The sequence below is a fragment of the Stegastes partitus genome, unplaced genomic scaffold, assembly GCF_000690725.1.
Source record: "Stegastes partitus isolate 25-593 unplaced genomic scaffold, Stegastes_partitus-1.0.2 Scaffold126, whole genome shotgun sequence".
NCBI lineage: Eukaryota > Metazoa > Chordata > Actinopteri > Pomacentridae > Stegastes > Stegastes partitus.
The window spans coordinates 71,836-78,356 of NW_007577857.1; the positions used below are offsets into that span (position 1 = coordinate 71,836).

The window sequence follows — 6,521 nt, forward strand, 5'->3', positions numbered from 1 at the left end:
TTGCAGCCCTAATCTAATAATGTCACATATGATATATCCATCAGATAGTTTTACTATATTTTGATGCTCATACTTAGACATTGTCACTGATGTAGGATTTTTTAAATGCAGCATTTTCATTTGTAATGGAGTATTATTAATATTATTATTATAACATTGCAGTTGTAGTACTTTCTAAAGTACAGGATTTTAATTCTTTTTCCACCAACAGTCAAAATAAAACCTCAGTAATTACAAACCTGATTTGTTTTCCCTGGATGATAGCTGATATTTTATATGAAGACTATAAACAGCCAAAAGAAAGCGTGGCTCACATTGCAGTTGCTCATGTATGCCCCTAGATGTTCTCCATGTCCCATCTTCTACTGTAGAGCTCCAGCAAAACCCAAACCTCCACCAGGTGTCATCATTTACCCAGACATGGACGGTTCATCACGGAAAACACCTGTAGTCATCTACTGCTGCTCCATTATAACTATATCATGACATGAGATAATGAAAATATACACCTATGATGTGACCATGCCACATAAGCCCACACATACACATAATAAATGAACTATTTCTGATTCTGATACACTGTGGTAGATTTACAGCAGTGACACACAAGAATGTGCTCCAGATGTCTCTGGGATGTAACAAAGCTGCTCATTATACACACACACACGGATATAATTAGAGCCAAAATGTCATGGCTTAATACAGTATTTGCTTGATTTACTCTTTGAATTGCAACAAGTCATTTAGTTGGAGCAGATCACGCGGCTCACCAGCTTGACACGACATAATGCATCAGCACGAAGCGTGAGGTTCCATTCATAATTCACATTGACCACATTTAAAGGGTTCTGTCAGACTGCGTGTTATCGAAAGTACACAGGACTGATCACATGCTCGGTGTGTCCTGTCCAGCCAGGAAAATCAGACGATCACCGAGCACAATCACACGAGGAGATCTGGTGTTGGTGCGTCAAGTCACCCTCTGGTAGAAACCATGCAGGGGATATTGGGTGTTTGACCTTCAAAATAAAGCATTCCAGAGGGCATTGCATCATAAAGAGAAAACTACTACTACAACCACTATTAATGCCATTACCAGCTGTGACTATAGTAATACAAACTTCACTTATGTTTATAATTTTAACCACTAAACGTAACAGGAAAGTGCTTTACAGGTTCAATATGTAGGTTTAACAATAAAACAGAAGATGAAGAGAACAATTTGAGGAAAGTTGACAAAAACGGTAATGTTTACGCTCAGCAACACAGGCATCGATGTAATTTACTCAGCTGCAAGATGTCTAGTCAGAAGAATATTTAGACAGCAACACTGATGAAATGCAATGAAACCAACAAATCCAATTAAAAAAAAGATTTTTATTTAAATACATATCTTTATATAAAAAAGGTATGTCTATGAAAACATGGTTTAACTTTACAATATGGAAAAACTTATATTCTTGCAAGACAGCAATAGACATAACATGTTATATCTTATATATGAATGCTATTATTTTGTTTTTCAATACAGTTTTCCATGGACGTTGATGCAAAAAACTGGCCGATTACCGGTCTGGCCATATTGTCAGATTAGATATTTAGCATTGTTGTGGTCGTCATAATTGTTATCTAAGTTAAACAATTCCAGGTAAAATTAGATACTTTCAAAATATTCTATTTTGGCTCTGATACACCAGCCTGTCTGTATTGATAATAAATAACATCCTATCAAGATTGAATGACAAATGTTGAAAAGCTCTGTTTTAATCAAACATGTGTACAACACATATAAGCAAAGGCATTTAAATAAAGTTTATTGTTGGGATTTGTGTTTTTTTAAATTTAGATGGCAAGAGTTTCATTTTTACATATTATATTGGTTCCAAATATCGATCATTGGTCCTTTTTATCACTAATAATTGATATCAGCCCTTAAAAAATCAGTCAACCCTAGCTGAAACAGATCGGAGCTTTAGTGTCAACACCCAAACACCTAGACATTGGTAATTCAGATATATAACAAAAACAATCACAACATGTAATGCTTCACTGAATCAAAGCCACTTATTTTTTTCTAAACGAGATTTTGAAAGAAATATATAGTTGATGGCTTTTATTTTGAAATCTGCATGAGGAACCGTCGTTTATCTGTTCCGCTTTGACGTTCTCCGACTCAAACCCATGACAGAAGCGTCCAGGCGCGGTAGTGGCTAACAAGTCTGCTGGTAAACACACACTAGGAAGCAGAGCAGTAGCGTGAAGTTAATTTTTAACCTTCCAGACTTTATTATCGGTCGGACGTACAGCCGCTGCGCTTAACGGGGAGCGCGGAGCATCACCGGCTGAAGCCCGGGACGTCACCTTAAAAACAGTTACAACGTCTCCAGCTAACAGTTAGCAGACACACAAACGTCCTCCGAGGACTGAAGCTGTAATATTTCCAGCCACCCTTTTTATTTTTTATTTTTATCCTTTTCGTGAGCGACTCAGACAGCCTGCCGGGAGACCACCAGCGACGCAAAGGTGAGTGCAAACCGAACAACACGAGCCCGGAATGACCGCAGCCGCCCGCCTCCGTCTGCTGGTGATTAAACGCGGCTAGCTTAATTGCTAATTCTCCGTGTGGCGGGGTGACAGCCGCGACTCCGCAGTCGAGCAATGCGTACGATTATGTAATAAATCAGGATTAGCGGGCACTGAGGTGTAGCGTCTTCATCTCCGTACGCTTCGCTGAGCTCCCTGCGTTTGTGCTAAACTCGTAAAACAGGTGCGAACATCTCGAGAAATAGCCCGCTTTGTAGTTGGAAGCTAATTCACAGCCACCGTGCGGGCAGGACGCCGTGTGCCGTGCAGCCGAGCGGGGAGCGATTAGCTTAATTTGGATTTCCTGCAGCCGAGTGAATCTGAGTGATTCAAGGAACAAGCAGAGAGTTTGTGGTGGGGAAAATGTATCTGCTTCTCTATCCTGACCTCCCCTGCTGGCTACACATCCCCACCCGCCCTCCAGCATCCTCCCCGGTCCCGCTGCAGTGTTGCATGTCTGCAGCCTCCCCATCCCTGGTGCTCTGTTACCACTTTCACCTGACAGGAGCCAGGAGCAGAAACAGGAGACTGGCTGTGGCCACTAAGAACTCTTCCTAATTGTGTCAGGCAACTGGTGCATCCGGTGGATCCTGGCCTCATCTCACATATCAGCCTCTCATGTTGTCCACCTGGGATTTCATGAAGCTTTCTCTCTCCTACACTCTGCCCAGTTAGTGTATTTTTGTAGCCGCCTGTTTGGAGCTTGAAGCTAATTCTCTCCATTTAACGGCCTCTGATGTAATTTTTAGTTATGACTCAATAGATGCAGTGGGAAGAATGAAATTATGTTGGAAACACAGAATGCAATTCATGTTTATAGTGCACAGAGATTGGAGGAGGCTGAATGAATGATTTTCAAACAGGCCCACCCCAGGCTCCACCACTTATAACACTACATTTCCATATTTCCATCCTCTCCTCTGCTCATGTGCATGTAAAGGAGGGTAATCCCAGACTTTCCATGGCAAACATTCGTCGAGGCGCCGAATCCAAGGTCACAGGAGCCACCAGCTCATTTGCCAGTCAAATGGAGTTTCCATCGAGCCCTTCTTGAACCAAAGCGTGCTGCCTGTGCACTGACCTGGTCGACACTCGGCTCTCGCTTCAAATGCAGAATCTACTTTATTTATATTAATACTGACACTCAGGTAAATTTGCATGATTAGTAATGTTGTAGGGGCTTAACCTTAATGTTTAATTTAGTCAGGAAATTAGTGTTTTATATCATATTGTATGTTCCTTGTGAGGTAAATCTATAGTGCCAGTGTTAATTCTCTACTGGGAGGCACTCTGGCTCAACAACTGTTATTCAGAATCTGCGATATAAAAAACTGAGACTGAGGCTTTATTGCTTTCACTATTTTACTTGTGTTCATTAATACTGACATTCTGCATCTGTAGTCTTTTTTATTTTAACTATATCTTAATTATTGTGTTGCCTTTTGGGTATCCTGCTTCTGGGTTGTCTGTGAAAGCACTTGCCCTCGTCTTTAAAAGTGCCATATAAATATCGTTCTATTCATTATTATTGTTCAGAGGAAATCAGAAATAGCATTTTTCCCCCCAGTTGATAGAAAAAGGATATCAAACTAAAAAAGAAAGTTGAAATGGTTTAACAGAGGTAAACACAACACTGTGATACTTGTAATATAACCTTACAAGTCAGTATTTCATTAAATTGCTAGAAAGCTGCAATGCAGTCGTGTCTTGATAATCCGACACTAAATGTAAAACCTTCTTTTATGTCGGATAGCAAGGCTGTCGGATTGTCAAGACGGAGGTCAAGATACAAGGAGGGCTTGATGCTGGAAGGATCATTTGTTGTTAATATTCATTGTTCATAGTTGTTATATTAACTAGTAGGGCTGGTCTGAATAGCACTTTCTGGTCTCTGGATATTCAGGCCCAATTAATGATGAATATCTGAATATTTAACGTAGTCGGGGGATACTTCCACCCCGGGGGAGCGCTCATACGGGGTGGAAGTGGCCGGAACGCACAGGCAGTACTTGGCTGCTGATGCTTGTTAGGATCGTGGTCACAGTTCTGTTTCCACCATCAGTGTTTACTTCCATAAACACTGAGCACGCTCGCTGCGTGTGACGTCATCGTGTCCTCTTCTGCGCATGCGGGACACTTTTGGGTCGTATGAAGTTCACACAGCAGATCACATACAAGTCGTATTGAACTGGAAATGTGAATGCATTTGCAAAAAAATTGGATTTCACAAAAGAATCTGAATTGAGCATGAAGTCCTGCAGTCTGAACGTAGCCAATCTGTGGGATTGTTCAGTCAGATAATACACCGTTATCCTGATTGGTGACATAAATGTCATGTCGGAGTCAGAATCCAAGGCTGTCGGTGTGTTAAGGCTGGTTTTAATGGGTTCTGTTCGTTTTTCCTAAAAACCTGTTGGATAGCAAAGTTTTGGATTGTTAAGGGTCTGATTATCGAGTCACGACTGTACATCCACAATGATTCATCTTTAGGGGCTATAAACAAACAATATGTGGTGATTCTTGTTTGTAGAAATTTTCAGAAAATTATTAATAACAAATTCTTAAAATATTTAGATTGTTTTCCTCTTCATCCACGCATCACTCCATTAACTAATCATTTTATTTTTGACCCAGTGATTTTGTTAAAGTGTAATATTCTGCACTTAAAACAGACATTTTCAAATTGCATGAAGTTGTTATGTCACGTCTTTGCTTTCTGAATGGATGTTCAATATGTTATTCTTGGGTGGAGACCAGAGTCTCATGAATAGCTTTGATGATGCACTGCAAATGCACTTTGATGTTGTTTTTAAAAAAAAAATCATCTTGAGAAGCAATTTGGCACTTTACTTTTTAGAAGTATTTGAGTGGAACAACAACAACAACAACCAAACAAACACAGGTATATTTGCCATTTCTAGTTATTATTACTAACTAGAAAGCATTTGTGGGACTCCTGTGGCTGTTAAAAACAGCGCTTTAGTGGAACATTTACCTCAGAATGCACAGTTCTGTTAATGAAGCTGATTAATTATGCCAAGTGCTGGGCTTGTTGAATAAAGAGAGGCTTTTTATTTGTATACTAACCTTTCAGTAAGGCTCTGTGTCTGCAGAAATCATGTCAAGTATATTTTTTTGCTTCATATGAATATTCTAAGCAAAAAAATTCCAGAAATTCTGAGCAGATCAGTCTTTTAGCTGTGCTGCATCCTGTAGTCACGTTTGCCTGTGTGTCTGTTGTTCCTGAGCTGTGGGGTGTAGGCTTACATCCACAGCAGCTTCCACTGGCGTTTTATTGCTTCATGTGTTTGCACATGCACGGGGAATCAGATAATGCGAGTGAAGTGGGTTGGGCCAAATGTCGTGAGCAGGTTTGACTGATTTGTTTTGCGCTTTTTATTTTTCCAATAATTGTTTGCCGAGCGTGAAAGCTGTTTGTCCACACCTCCTTGTTCTTTTCATACATACACACTTCCTTCACGCTCCCTCAAAGATCTAAAAAAAATCAAGGGAGGCTTGTACTGAATTTTTGACTCATTGTTTTCCGTCAATTCCATCCATGGAATGAAGAGGTCAGCAGCACTTAATTATTCCCCCGAGGTCACCACATAATACCAGGTGAAGCAGAATAGGCTACCGTCGATGCTCTTAAATGAGCATTCATGGTCGATATTGATATTAAGCATCTCAGCTGATCCAGAAGGCTGTTCTGTTGTTTCTAGTTGTGGTTTCTATTGTTGCAAGTCTAAAGCAGTTGTCTCAATGGGTTGTTGCTTTCCAAAAGAAAAAACAAAACAAAACACAGACTCACAACAGCTTGTCTGTTTGCCACACTTGCAATACGTCATAAACTGACAACTGTAGTGGACTTAAATCTGTTCAGTTGTGAAACAAGTTTTGAAAGCTGATTTTTAATTACAGTCGTGACTCGATAATCC

At 40.2% G+C, this 6,521-nt stretch overlaps 1 protein-coding gene across 3 annotated transcripts in view; it reads left to right on the plus strand.

Moving 5' to 3' along the window:
• Positions 1-2,227: 2,227 nt before the first annotated feature.
• The window catches only part of osbpl8 (oxysterol binding protein-like 8), a 115,115-nt gene continuing 110,821 nt past the window's right edge, over positions 2,228-6,521 (plus strand). For all 3 annotated transcript variants that reach the window (XM_008278531.1, XM_008278525.1, XM_008278526.1), the window contains exon 1: positions 2,228-2,523. The gene's annotated coding sequence lies outside the window, so the exon portion shown is untranslated. The remainder of the gene's footprint in view (positions 2,524-6,521) is intronic.